This window comes from Geospiza fortis, unplaced genomic scaffold (genome assembly GCF_000277835.1).
Source record: "Geospiza fortis unplaced genomic scaffold, GeoFor_1.0 scaffold488, whole genome shotgun sequence".
Taxonomy (NCBI): Eukaryota; Metazoa; Chordata; class Aves; order Passeriformes; family Thraupidae; genus Geospiza; species Geospiza fortis.
In genome coordinates this window covers 3,399,970-3,414,095 of record NW_005054365.1, presented here as the reverse complement: position 1 = coordinate 3,414,095, position 14,126 = coordinate 3,399,970, and the positions used below count along the sequence as shown (strand labels likewise).

The window sequence follows — 14,126 nt, the reverse complement described above, 5'->3', positions numbered from 1 at the left end:
GGAAGGAAGTGGCGGAAGGAAGTGGCGGAAGGAAGTGGCGGAAGGAAGTGGCGGAAGGAAGTGGCGGAAGGAAGTGGCGGAGAAGGAAGGAAGGAAGGAAGGAAGGAAGGAAGGAAGGAAGGAAGGAAGGAAGGAAGGAAGGAAGGAAGGAAGGAAGGAAGGAAGGAAGGAAGGAAGGAAGGAAGGAAGGAAGGAAGACAAAGAGAAAGAAAGAAAGAAAGAAAGAAAGAAAGAAAGAAAGAAAGAAAGAAAGAAAGAAAGAAAGAAAGAAAGAAAGAAAGAAAGAAAGAAAGAAAGAAAGAAAGAAAGAAAGAAAGAAAGAAAGAAAGAAAGAAAGAAAGAAAGAAAGAAAGAAAGAAAGAAAGAAAGAAAGAAAGAAAGAAAGAAAGAAAGAAAGAAAGAAAGAAAGAAAGAAAGAAAGAAAGAAAGAAAGAAAGAAAGAAAGAAAGAAAGAAAGAAAGAAAGAAAGAAAGAAAGAAAGAAAGAAAGAGGAAGGAAGTGGCGGAAGGAAGTGGCGGAAGGAAGTGGCGGAAGGAAGTGGCGGAAGGAAGTGGCGGAAGGAAGTGGCGGAAGGAAGTGGCGGAAGGAAGTGGCGGAAGGAAGGAAGGAAGGAAGGAAGGAAGGAAGGAAGGAAGGAAGGAAGGAAGGAAGGAAGGAAGGAAGGAAGGAAGGAAGGAAGGAAGGAAGGAAGGAAGGAAATGGGATATCATGCAAAATCATGCACAGAAATTGCTTTAGCACTTAACTATAGACACAAATGGAGAGAATTAATCTGACTTTCTGGCAGTGCTTACTCAGGGCACTGAGTTTGTACCCCACATCTCTGTGAGCCTTCCTCAGCCCAGACATCTCCTGACTCTGTGTGGGTTGGCAGATGGTCATTGTAGGTCACTTCCAACTGAAATACTCCTATTCTGTTCTTTTCTGTTCTATTCTATTCTATTCTATTCTATTCTATTCTATTCTATTCTATTCTTTCCTCATAGCTCTCTTATATGTGACAGGTTGTGAACTGCTGCTCCTCTCCTCTTTGGGGATCACTCCTAGAACCTCTTCATTTCCCACTTTGCAGGATGAATACATGTTCTGGGATCTCCCCAAGCATACCCTGTTTCCAGAGGCTGGAGATGATGCTCATGTTCCTCAGGGAGCGTGGGATTGAGCAAAATGTCCTGAGGATGTAGCTGTCCTCTGCCGCTGTGTGGTCCCTCTCGAGGAGCAGCACCATGCCAGCACTGACCTAAAACAGAAAGGACCTAAATTTCTCAGCTGCTGTCCACTACTGGACTTACTCCTGCAGGAAATGATTCAGCCAAGCCTCATCACCAAACACCTCATCATTTAAAAAATCTCTGGTGCCAGCAAACCCCTTCCAGACTGCTGACCACCACGACATTATCGTGGTTTAACTATGAGGTCTTGTCATTGTCCTTCTGTTGTCTTTTGCTATTGTAAATCTCCTGCTTTTGTCTGTGCAACTCCAGGCTCTGGGAGGGGAGTCCTGCTCTTTGCCTCTGGCTTCCAGGAATGACAGTAGCAGTGAGAATAGCTTAGCAACAGCAAGGAAAAAGTGCATCAAAATAATTCCTGGCTGCTTCGGCTGAAGGGTGATGATCATCTGGGGAGATGCTCAGGGTCTGTTGTGATGGGCATTGTATCAGCTCACAGAGTGTGGCCCGACACTGACCTCTCTGTAACCCTCGTGGCCTGGGGGGAAGGAGGCTCCCACCCAGAGCTGCTTGGAAAATAGCAGTTCGTTAAGCCAAACAATTCTAAGGAAAAATTCCTAGTTTTGATTAATTTTTCACTGGAAAAGATCTCATGGCTCCCAGATGGAATTTCTGGATATTGTAGCAAGTAATAAATAATAAGCCAGGGTGAAATGACAGTAATCCACTTTAAAAGATGGAAGAAAGCTCAAGAGTTCCTCAAAAAAGGAAGCTCCAGACTTACAGCACTTTTAGGGATGTTGGAGGCTTTACCTCAGCAGCTGGTGTGAGGGGGCAATGCCTGTGGAGATAGTGGCTGTTCTTGGAGGTGCCTTTCTGGCCCCCTTCCTCTCTCCCTGGCTCCATTCCTACGTGATTTCCTAAAGGTCTCAGTTCAGTCCAAAAGCAGAAGAGGAATGTTTTTGAAATCATGAGTGTTTTCATAGGAAATAGAAAAATGTTTCCACTCAGTTGTAGTCACAAGCTCTTTGCAGGTGGGTGCTGGGTGGCTGAGTCTGGTTTCTCCTTCAGCACCAGACATGGTGAGTCAGACCACAGTCATGAAATGTGGCGGTAGAAGGTACATGAGAGGAATCAAGCTTCTTTCAGTAGCAAAAAGCTAAAATCAGTATGGGATGTAAATTAGGATGCCCAAATATTTAAAGGTCTGAAGTTTGCTGGTGCTCTCAGGGAAGGACCAGACAGGTTTTACAGCAGCAGCATTTAATTTGAGAGGTTTCCACACCCATGTATCCATCAAGGAGACACTTTCAATGCTGTTTCTATACAAGAAGAGCATCTCAAACTTGGGTTATGGTCAGTGCCTTCTGCAGGAGCTCAGCATCCCTAACAGAAAGGACTTTGAGGAGACTGAAGTCGGAAGACTTCTGCAAAATAAATGTCATTAATGCCTCTTTTTACCTGTCTTTAAAATTAGCATGTAGACACCCGCTTTCCTTGCAGAAATGACAACACCATAAAAGAGCAGAGCATTAAAGGAAAAGGGAAAACCCTTCATCATCACACGTCCTCTTTAAAAACCTGTAGAGATAGAGTAATTCTGGTGTGAGTGGTGCTGGACATAACAAGGAAAACTCAGAGCAGCCTTTTGCATGAACAGTACTGCCAACACTGCATCCCTCATCCTCCCATGGATGGCCTGCAGTGGAAATACAGCAAAGAGAGAGTTTTGCAGCCCAGAACAGAGTACCACTGCTGATATGAATGGCTGCAGAGGGATTTGTACAGTATTCCCATGACTAAGGTTGCATCCTGTTGTGTTCACATTGCTGGGAAGGTACGAGTGGAACACTTGGCCACTCCTATCAGGGAAAAACTGTGACTCCCGGGCTTGTGAAGTGGTAAGTGAAAACATTGGCATACCAACCAGAGTTAAAGACACTCCTATTAAATTTTTTTTTCACTTGAACAAGCTAAAGAGAGATGTCATGCCTTTAGGTCAGATATTCAGTGTCAGGGAGTGCATTTAGAAACCTGAGAATGTTTTACCCACTCTCCATTCTTCCTGCCTTGTTCTTCTTTTCTCCAGTGAAAGAGTGAGTAGGATTTGCAGGATAAGAGGAGGGGAGAGAAAGGGATCTCTCTCTCTCTCTGTTTTGTTTGGTTTTTTTTTTAGTTATAAAACAGTTATTATTTTCAATTACAAAACACAGGGCAGTATAATCCAGTGGAATTGATGCTAGTTTCCTACATGGCTCCTTCTGCCTAGTTTGTTTCTGAGATGACAAAGGAGGACAGGTAGTGAACAAATAGCGAGGGAATGGCTGCTCGGATGGCAGCAGCCTCAGGGTGTGCTGAGCTGGGGCAAAGGCCTGGGAAGGATGGGGGTGCAGAGCTGACTGCACCCCAAGATGTCTGATATTCTGGAGAGGCAGCTCTCCAGTGAAATATTATCCCGGGGTTAATCCTTGTATCACCCTGTGCCTGCTCGGCCCTGGAACTCTTGGTTTGTCATCATCCCATCACACCACAATTATTTTATGCTTAGTGCTTGCTGCAGTGAGGGGGGACATATTATTTCTGCAGCACAGTTTTTGCTCTGGTTATTTTTGTTCTGAGAGTGTCAAAGTGGGGTGAAAATAGGCCATGGTATCTTTGTTTCACAGCCACTCCTTACCCCACAAAGTTTCACCTTCCCTCCTCAGCCTTTCAAATACATCCCCTCTATGAACACACTTTATAGGACCAATACTTCATACCCCTGTGTAGGTTGGTTTGCTTACAGAAGAGGCTAATCTCCAGCAGGTTATGAAATCAGCTCACATGCTTCAGTGGCCTTACCCACTATTGATATCCCGGTTCGATCCCCGTTGAGCTCTCTTTGTTGGAGGTAACCCCTTCTCCTACTCCTTCTAAGCTGATTTCTTAAGCCACCTCATTCAAGTCCCACATCCCCATGGTATTTAGATGTAGTAAAAATGACTGGGGGGAAAATAAATGGCAGCCAGCGAACCCACTAAACTGTCTGACTATTAATGGTCCTGTTAGTTGCAAATTTACTTTACCACAAAGCCCCCAGCATGTAATCCTTAGATGAATGCCTTTGATTGTGAGGGAATATTTACAGCTGACCCTGCCAGCAGTCTGCAAACCTGCAATGGGCCTCCTGTCCCACATTAAATCCGCTGGCATCTGTTCCTGGGTTCTTATCAAACACATGCTCTGTTGGTGCAGTGTTTGGGCTGCAGTGCTCGCGGATATGGTGGGCCTTGAAGAATAAATCCCCGCATTCCTGAGAAATGCTAATTCTTGTGAACGTTGTCACACAGGGTTACAGTTTGTACCTGTCTCCAGGCATCGCCATCCACTGGGAGGTTTCCAGGAGGCTTTGATCCCTGCTGGCTGCCCCCTCCCCATGGGGGACCATGGACCACCCTTCACCACAGACAAAATTCTTCTTCCTTCTTCAAGCTTCTGCTGTTTTGCCAGACATATATATGAGCAACAGGAATGATTTTTATGATGGTTTTTATCTCTTTTTGCCCCTGCCCATGTCTTGCATGAGTCCCTGGGCTGCTGTGAGTGATCCTGCCCTGCTTTATCCCCAGCAGGGCTGCACAGGAGCTCAGGCTGGAAGCCAGAGAGAGCTCAGTGTGTCCTGATGCCCATTTGCTGTGCCCAAGCAGACAAGTGGAATTCAGCTTGTCATTCCCAGCATGTCTCGTGGTCCGTGAGACGGATCCGGGCTGCTAGGCTGCTTTGTGTCAGACAGAAGGCCCGGTGGTGTGCGGTGGGCCTGCTCCATCCCCTCTGCAGACAAGGATGCCTTTAGGTCTGTGCTGAGGAATGATGTGTATTTCTCTCATCTTATGCTTTTAAGCAAAATTCACAGTTTTCCATCCAAGCTGGATGAACGCTGAGCATGTTTGGGCTTGAACATGGACTTGCAGCCAAGTGCATTGGCAGTGCAGAGGTGTTGTGGGTGCAGAGAGGGATATTCTTCTGCTCCTTTTTGAGGTCCTGTTTTAGTGGGACTGGAGAAACATCTCTGAAGTTCGTGATTACTTGATCCTTCAGCTGGCAGATAGTGAGGCCCCAGCAGAGCTTCTGCTTTAAGTCTCCTGCATCCATCAAAGAAAAAATACTAAAATAAGAGGAGCCTGGGACTGCCAGAGAATCCAGAGAGGAGTTGGTAGGGCAGCTGTTCGCTTTAGGGATTGCTTTAGAATGTATATCCTTACCCAAAAGCTTTTTCTTCAAATCTGCAGGAACGTTTGGCCCAAGTGTGAGTGGATGTGGTAGCACCACCAGTGAGGTGTACCCAACACTCAGCAGGGCTGCAGCACCAGCGGAGACTCTGAGAAGTGGCAGGGCAGGCAGTGGCCCTCCTGCCCACTGAGATGGGTCTGTTGGACTCGGCAGAGCTATGGCTTTGGGATTAGTTCTGTAATTAGCAGGTAAAAAATCTTGGAGTTCGGCATTTTGGCAGAATAATGAGTAAGCTGACATCTCACTCTTTTCTGAAAACTCTCCAGATTAATGCCCAAACCAGTTGTCTGGAGGCAGGTTGGAAAGGGCTTGGAGCAACCTCATCTAGTGGAAGGTGTCCCTGCACATGACAGGGGCTTTGGAAACAGATGGATCTTTAACTTACACTCCAATCCCTTCTATTATTCTATTATTAATTTTCAGCACTCCTAAATCCACTTTAAATCTATCTCAGGCTTTCAAAACTCATCTGTAAATCTGGATGGACACCAAGCCCATGAAACTCTGAGCATGCCACTCCACTTCCAGGGCTACTGGAAAGTAAACAAGTTTTTTATTAAAACAAATTAATTCTTTACTCACTTTAGCAAAGCCCTGTAAAAACATATATTAGTTCGCACCATTATTGTTAATTTGTACCCAGGCTTTATGGATGCAAATATCGGATAATTGTTTCTTCCTGAGTGGTTGTTGTGTCAGCTCACAGAAATTCTTCATCTATTTCTGGTCCTGATTGCTGATTCAGCTGGTGTTTAGGAGACCCTGTGGCAGTATTTCACTGTGATTCACACACTGAAGAGGAATCGTATTTTAAACCACAAACACAGACTTTACGCACTAGCTTTTGTGTGAAGAAAAAGGGTGACAAACAGCTTGAGGACAGGAATAAGCTGCACAAGATGTGGCTGTGTATCATCAAGGTCAGTGTCATTTGCTCTCCAGCACCCTGTTCTTCCTTTACCTTCCCCTTTGAACCATTTGTCTTCTGCAACCCACGCAGAGTGCAGAGATGGGATCTGCCAGAGGTAGGGGCAAGCCTCAAGTCACCATTGGAAATACAGGGAGTCTCCTGCTTTTCTCAGATGTTGGCATTACTTACACCAACAGTATTACTCATTTTGGTTTTCACCAGGTTGCACATTTTACTTTGACAACTCACTGGTTATCCCATCCCTGAATCCAGTCTTATTACTCAGTGTCTCCATGAAAAGGACACCTACCACGTCTCTTTGCAGAGTCTGCAAGGGGGTGATGGGAGGCTGGTCCTTATCAGGCTCTGTTTCACCTTCTGGCCATTTATTCCTAATTGCCTAACTTCTCTCATTTAGTGTGTTTATTGAGTGTGTGGAGCTTATTAGGAAGAGTCAAAGGCTCTGCAATTAATCAGGAAGAGTTTGGGGCATTTCTTAGTGCATTGAGCTTATGTTCCTGCCTGTAACTTACAGATGCTGCAGACATTCATCCCAGAACTTCCCAGTCCAGACAGGCAGAAAGACTGCAGTGAGGGCAGAGGAAAAGCAAAAGGGCCTCCCTGTACAGGTCAGGTACACCCTGGGCTGCATCACCAGCAGTGTGACAGGCAGGTCAAGGTGGGGCATGCTGCCCCTGTGCCCCTGGGCTCAGGTGAGAGCCCACCTGCAGAGCTGCCCCAGCCCTGGCTCCAACAGCACAACAAGAGAAGGCTCCAGGGACACCTCAGAGCCCCTGCCAGGGCCTCCAGGGGCTCCAGGAGAGCTGCACAGCCACTGGGGACAAGGCATGCAGGGACAGCAGCCAGGCAATGGCTTCCCAGGGCCAGAGGGCAGGGACAGATTTTGGGCTATTGGGAATTAGGAATTGCTGGCTGGGAGGGTGGGCAGGCCCTGGCCCAGGGTGCCCAGAGCAGCTGTGGCTGCCCCTGGATCCCTGGAAGTGTCCCAAGGCCAGGATTGAGCCACCTGGGGTAGTGAAAAATATCCTTGCCCATGGCAGGGGATGAAATGAGAGGATTTTAACGATCCATTCCAACCCAAACCATCCTGGGATTCCATTTTGTGATATACTTTATAGAGCAAAATATACTATTTTTATATTTTGTGATATACTTTATAGAGCCTCTAAGCAGAGGCCTGCTGGGCAGGTAGAACAGGGGAGCAGTAGCAGCACACATGCCCAGTCTGTGATATGGGAGCAGGACCCATCCCATTAATCAGCTCCCTGAAGGGAACTCTCCTTGTGCACTTCCTTGTGCCTGGCCTTCCGTGCCGTGCAGGATGCAGCTCCAGCACCTGGGTGAGTCACGGGGCAGCCGACGGCCGAGGGTGGAGGAGGCTGGAGGTGTGCTGCCTCTAGGGGCCCCTGCCACAGCCTAGCCCGGCAGTCCCTACCATCATATGACCTTCCCAAGCACCGCATGTGACTGGCCATGCTGTGAAAAACCAGGCAGAGAGCAGGGGAGAGGCTGGAGAGGGGAAGGGCAGCGCAGCTAGAGAGAATTAATAAGCTGGACCGATAGGGAAAGCTTTGAAAGAGGGGGCTTGTGTCAGAGTTGTTGCAACAGCAAAGAGGGAAGTAGCTGGATGACTGGAAAACGGACATGGAGCAAGATAGGAGGGAGGGATGACCTCAGAGGTGACATTTGGGATCCAAGCTGTTTGTGTCTTGTGGACAGGAAGACACTGCAATCGTCAGAGATAGAGGGGGGATCAGAAACTTGGGAAGAATTTCTGACCATAAGAATTGTAAGGAATGACGACAAGAGCCATGCACTGAGATGAAAAAATGAAGATGCAAAGATTGCTATGGACATGAAGTTTAGATGTTCAGGGCTGCTGCTTCTTGCTGTGCCATGGACAGAAAGCTGTCTGCTGGCTCAAACTTTGGCACAGGTTGTGTTAATAGGCATTACGCAAGCTCATCTCCCAGCTCTGAGCAGAACTCTGCAAAGCTGGGTCCTGTCTGTAAGGATGCTCCTGTCCCAGGTCCCTGCATGCTTTGTTTGCCAGCAGGGGGGTGGAGAAGCCCCTGGAAGAGAAAAGAGAGTTTGGTTGGGGTTTATCAGCTGATCCAGAGGAGCTCCTGAGCAGGGCATCTGCAAAAACTGCCAACAGACTTACAAAATCATGGCATCATTTAAGGGTGGAAAATATCTCTTAGGTGATTGAGTCCAACTGCCAGCACTGCCACATTTATAATCACGACTGTAACAGAGGAGAGGAGGAGGAGGAGGATTCTTTGATCCATTTTGTTTAGGAGATGCAGTGCAACAAAGGGAGCTTGAGGCTCTGTTTCACAGTACAGGGCACACTCAGCTTTAGAAATGTTGACAAGATTCAGAGATCAAGAGAAGCTGAGGCTGGAAAGGGCCAGAGGAGGCTCCCCAGAGCAACCCCCTGCAGCTCAAGGCAGAGTCAGCCAGAGCTGGTTGCCCAGGATATTGTCTCTAGCCCACCTGCTTCAGGGTTCAACCATTCTCTTTTGTTTAAACAGAATTCCCCATAGTTTAATTTGTGACTAAATTGTGGTCAATATCCCTGATTCCAGGCATAATTTAGGTTTCATTAATCAAAAGCACATTTAAAGCAGTACTTCTTGGTTATAAACTAGACAGGTTAGGGCAAGTATAAACCCAGGAATTAACTTATCCCAGAAAGTGTTTGTGATCAGGCACTTATATGATGCCTTTATTCACTCATCATGGAGATTGTCCATTCCTGGCCATTAAAGTGAGGAACAAGCAGTCACAGACCTCCACAACCTGCGTAAATGGGTTTGCTGTCAAAAACTGCACTGAATAAACACAAACTTTAGCTACAAGGTTATTTAATCACACGGGAGGTTTGTTTTACCAGTGATTCCGTCCTAGCTGGGTGTGTAGGGGGTGGATGAACCCATAGCTCTGGACAACATGCCAAAAAAGTTTAGTATTAAGACTACTTCACCGATTGCTGTGCTTTGTTTTTTTGCTTGTTTTGACTATGGTCCTGGCAGGCAGGTCACAAGCAGCGTGGGGAAGGTGCTGTGGCTACTGCGTCACGCTCCAGCAGCGGTGATGGTGAGCACAGATATTCAGCTGTCCTGACGCTGAGCTCCCCTGCTCTTTCCTCACCCCTGCTCTAGGTGCAGCATACACATGACAAAAATTATTTAAACAGGATGTGCAGCTACTCTCTCATGGTAAAGAATTGCCTGTGTTTTAGGAAGACCCCTAGGGAATCAAAAACATTTCAGTTCACATGTTTTAGATGATACACTTAGGATGAGTTATATATGTATGTACAGATATATGCTCATAAATATATGCATATAAATAACTTACCTCCTTAAGTAAGATGCTCCCTATGGATGCATCTCTTCTTCAAAGTCACAGGGTGGAATACGTAACAGAATTGAGCTCTCCAAGTGACCAAGACAGAATTACTGATGCAGAACAAATCTCTGGTGAAGGTCAGTCCATCTTTTGGAAGTGCGTTTCCCCCATTTCCATGGAGTGACAGGACACAGGGATGGCTTCTCACTGCCAGAGGGCAGGGACAGATGGGATATTGGGAAGGAATTACTGGCTAGAGAGGGTGGGGAGGTTCTTGCACAGCTTTCCCAGAGCAGCTGTGGCTACCCCTGGATCCCTGGAAGTGTCCAAGGCCAGGCTGGACAGGGCTTGGATCAACCTGGGACAGTGGAAAGTGTCTCTGCCCATGGCAGGGGGTGGGAATGGATGATCTTTCAAGTCTCTTGCAACCCAAACCACCTCCTGATTCTGTGATTCTATGATCTTGCTCCTGTAACTCATTGACTGGGCCAGTAGATTTCGAGATGCCTGTGTAAAACCCTTTAGCTGGAGAACTTGCCTACCATGTGTCCAAATGCTGCTGTGTTGCTGACTGTGGGAGGAAAAGGCCAACAGTGGGGGTGAGCTGTGCCTCTGGAGAAGCCAATCACCTGGGACAAGGAGGGCAGGAGAATGTAGGCTGGTCAGCAGAGAGGATTTCACAGAAGGAACTACAGCCGGCTGTCTGATGGTTGAAAATCCTCAGTGTTTGTAGCATTCAAGCTGGTTTCAATTTAAAATGTCTTTGTCTTCAAGATTTTCTGCTTAAACATTAGGACAAGGAACTATTTGTGTGCAATTTCATGAATGACAGTTTAATATCCCCACATAACCCTTGGACTCCAAAAGCTGGGTCTCTAAGAGAAATGCCAAGATATCTTACAAAAAGATTTGAGGAATTGGCTTCCATTCCAGCGCAAAGAACAGGTCAGGCCCTCTCCTGTAAAAGAGCAGATACAGAGTGTGTTTTAGCGAGCCAGAGCTAAGCTTGGTCAGTCAGCCCCAGTGTTTCTGTGTGTTGCAGGGGTTTAGCACAGCCCCTCCTGTGGCTATTAGCCCCTCTATTAGAAGTGACTGCCTCAGGTGTGTGCTTGAGCTGAGTGTCAGGCTGGAAGGTGAGCAGGAAGGTCCCCTGGCTGGAAATGTGGTTTTAGAGCTGCCACAAAGACACAACCACAGACAGAGAAAACATAACTCAGCCAGTCTTGGAGCTCACCTGTCCCTCTGGTCAGGAGGGATGATGACTGTCAGGGACATTGGCTAATTGTCACATTTGGCTCCCAGTAGCACTGATAAGGCTGCTTGCTCACTCACAGCTAAAGACACAGAAGGACTTACATGATGCAACACTCCAGTACCTGAATGCTCTCCACTGCCTGCTGGGCCTTTCCACAGCAGGATAAGGGAGAGAGCCACATTCCAGCCCCAGGAGCACAGCCAGAGGAGAGAATCATGGAGTCAGTGAATGGTTTGGGTTGGAAGGGACTTTAAAGCTCATCCAGCTTCACCCCTGCCATGGACAAAGACACCTTCTGTTGTCCCAGGCTGGTCCAAGCCCCATCCAACCTGGCCTTGGACACTCCCAGGGTTGGGGCAACCACAGCTTCTCTGGGAAACCTGTGCCAGGGTTTCCCAACCCTCACAGCCAAGAATTCCTTCCCATCTATCCCTGCTCTTTGTGTGGGGGAAGCCATTCCCTGTGTGCTGTCCCTCCAGCCCTTGCCCCAAGTCCCTCTGCAGCTCTCCTGGAGCCCCTTAGATGGCTTTGCTTGGAGCCTTCTCTTGTGCAGGTGGACACCCCCAGCTCTCGCAGCCTGGCTCCAGAGCAGAGCAGAAGCCTCTGCTGCCATTGTGATCCACCCTTCACAGGAGGATGTTCCCAGCAGGAGTTGCCAGAGCACAAAGCAGGGGCTCTGCTCAGGTCCAGGCACAGCTGGGTGTTTGCTGTCCTTACCTGCTGGGACAGCCAGGTCTCCTTGGGCGTGCACAGCACAGGCACTGGGGCAGGGCAGGACGGACAGGGGAGCAAGAGGGATGGCAGCAGCGGAGCCTGAGAGAAAGTCCTGTGGATTTGTGGATTTAAGGTTCCAGTACAATTAGCAGGCACCTGCTTCCAATGCAGGAGTTTTCAAGAATACAGTTTTGGACTCACCTGCCTGTATTTTCTGCTTAGAATCTGAAAGCTCTTTTGGAGTCAACTCATATAACCCAAAGGTCCCAGGCAGATGGTGCAGTGGGGGAAAAATGTGGTGAAATCCCAACTAGGGCACAAGCTCAGCTGCCTCAGCCCTGATCCCAGCACCAGGAATGTGCTAGGCTGCCCACAAGAGCTCTTGTCAAACTCCCAACAAAGCTGAAAACATGAATCTCGGGGAAGGGGTCACAGCCCCAAGGCTGCCAGAGCTCCAGGAGCATTTGGACAATGCTCACAGGGATGCACAGGCTGGGATTTTTGGGGTGTCTGTGTAGGGCCAGCAGTTGGACCCCATGACCCTGGTGAGCCTTTTCCAGCTCAGGATATTCCATGATTCTGTGCTAACCTTCCACCACTGCAAACCCTTAGAAGCTGAGCAAAACAGTTCCACCTGTGGAGAAACAGAAAATGTATTTATCTTGGGTTTGATTGGTGAACACAGGTGACAATCCCCATCATCTGTCAAGTAGTTGTGTTTCACACCTCTCCTCCAGCTTTCCTTGAACATCTCCTTGCTTTTGTGCACTGCTGCCAGGCTGTGTGTAAAGGTGCTTCCCATGTAAAGACCAGGTTCCTGCCCCAGTAGAAAACAGAGGAAGGTGCAGAGGGGAGGGCAGAAAGGATGAAGAAGAGTTGCATTCAGGTGTGTTCAGAGAGGCGATTCCCACAGTGTGGTGGGTAAGGCTGTGGGAGTGTTTGAGGATCCCAGCTTAAGCCAGGTTTAATTTATTGTACCTGAAAACTTAGTGCTATCTACTGTTCCCCACAGAAGCTGTGGCTGCCCCTGGATCCCTGGAAGTGTCCAAGGCCAGGCTGGATGGGGCTTGGAGCCACCTGGGACAGTGGAAGGTGTCCCTGCCATGGCAGGGAGTGGCACGGGATGGGCTTTGAGGTTCCTTCCAAACCATTCTGTGATTCTACAATAAAGAGAAGAAATAATATCTGCCCTCACCCCAGCATGTTTCAGGCTTTGAGATCAGTGCTTGAAAGTTGCTTGGAGACTTTGCAGAGAGCTTCCCCAAAACCAAAGAAAAAGGGACCTTTTAAGGCAGGTAAATAGAGAGCTGCAGTAACAACTAGAGCTCTTATGGTTTTCAGCCACGTAAATATTTGTGATAGCTCAAATATTTTCCTCTTCTCATTTGCATAAAGTCCTAGCTGCAGAGCTTTGGGGCTTTTTAGCCCTAAACAAGAGATCCAAAACCAGCCTCCTGTTCATAGCGTTTAGATGGGCAGCAAGTTCTTCCTCTGCTTATTTCTAAACTCAGAGTTAAACCCAGACTCTCATGCTGGAGAGGTGCCTGCACGCCAGATTACTGCCATCTCAGGACTACGTCTCTTCTTTTTTTTCCCCCATCCTGTCATTTTTTTCTCAATAAGACTTTTGCTGCATCTGGGCACTTTCAGGAAACATTTTGCTTTTATTGAGGTGCTTCCCAAGCAGTTCTAGTCGCAAATGCTGCCTCAAATGGGAAGGAAAAATCTTTTATTTTAATGAGTCAGTCTGTGATTATTTTGTAATGGTGCAGTAAATACCAGTTGAGGTTTATAAATATGAACTTGAATGAATCTCTTCGTTCTGGTCTCGGGGACACCTCAGTGAGCAATGTGCTGCTTTATTCCCATCCTGAGCTGCCATCTAATGGTGAACACGGTGGTGGTTGCTGGGGTGAGAGTTAGACCCGGTTAACTTAAAGGCCTTTTCCAAACGTAACAATTCTGTGCTGTCGGGTGGGGGTCGGGTTCTGCTCCCTGAGAACAAGGGACAGCACAAGAGGAAACGGCCTCAAGTTATGCCAGGGGAGGTTCAGGTTGAACATCAGGAGGAATTTCTTCATGGAAAGGACTTGGAGGGGCTGCCCATGGAGGTGTTGTTGCGAGTCCCCATCCCTGGAGGTGTCCAAGGAATGCCTGGACTGGTGACACTGAGAGCTCCAGGCTGGTGACATGGTGGGGATCGGGCACAGCTGGGACTTGATTATCTCAGAAATATTTTCCAACCTGAATGATCCTGACTGAGTGAACCACAGAATATCCTGAGCTGGCAAGTACCCACAAGGGCCATCGAGTCCAGTTCCTCAACAATCCCACCCTGTGCATCCCTGGCAGTGCTGTCCAAAGGCTCCTGGAGCTCCAGCAGCCTCGGGGCTGTGCCCATCCCTGGGGAGCCTGGGCAGTGCCAGCACCC

General features: G+C 47.9%; 1 protein-coding gene across 1 annotated transcript in view; it reads right to left on the bottom strand.

Annotated features, from left to right (window-relative positions):
• Positions 1 to 14,126, bottom strand: part of LIPG (lipase G, endothelial type) — a 28,115-nt gene that overhangs the window by 13,462 nt on the left and 527 nt on the right. The window lies entirely within an intron of this gene.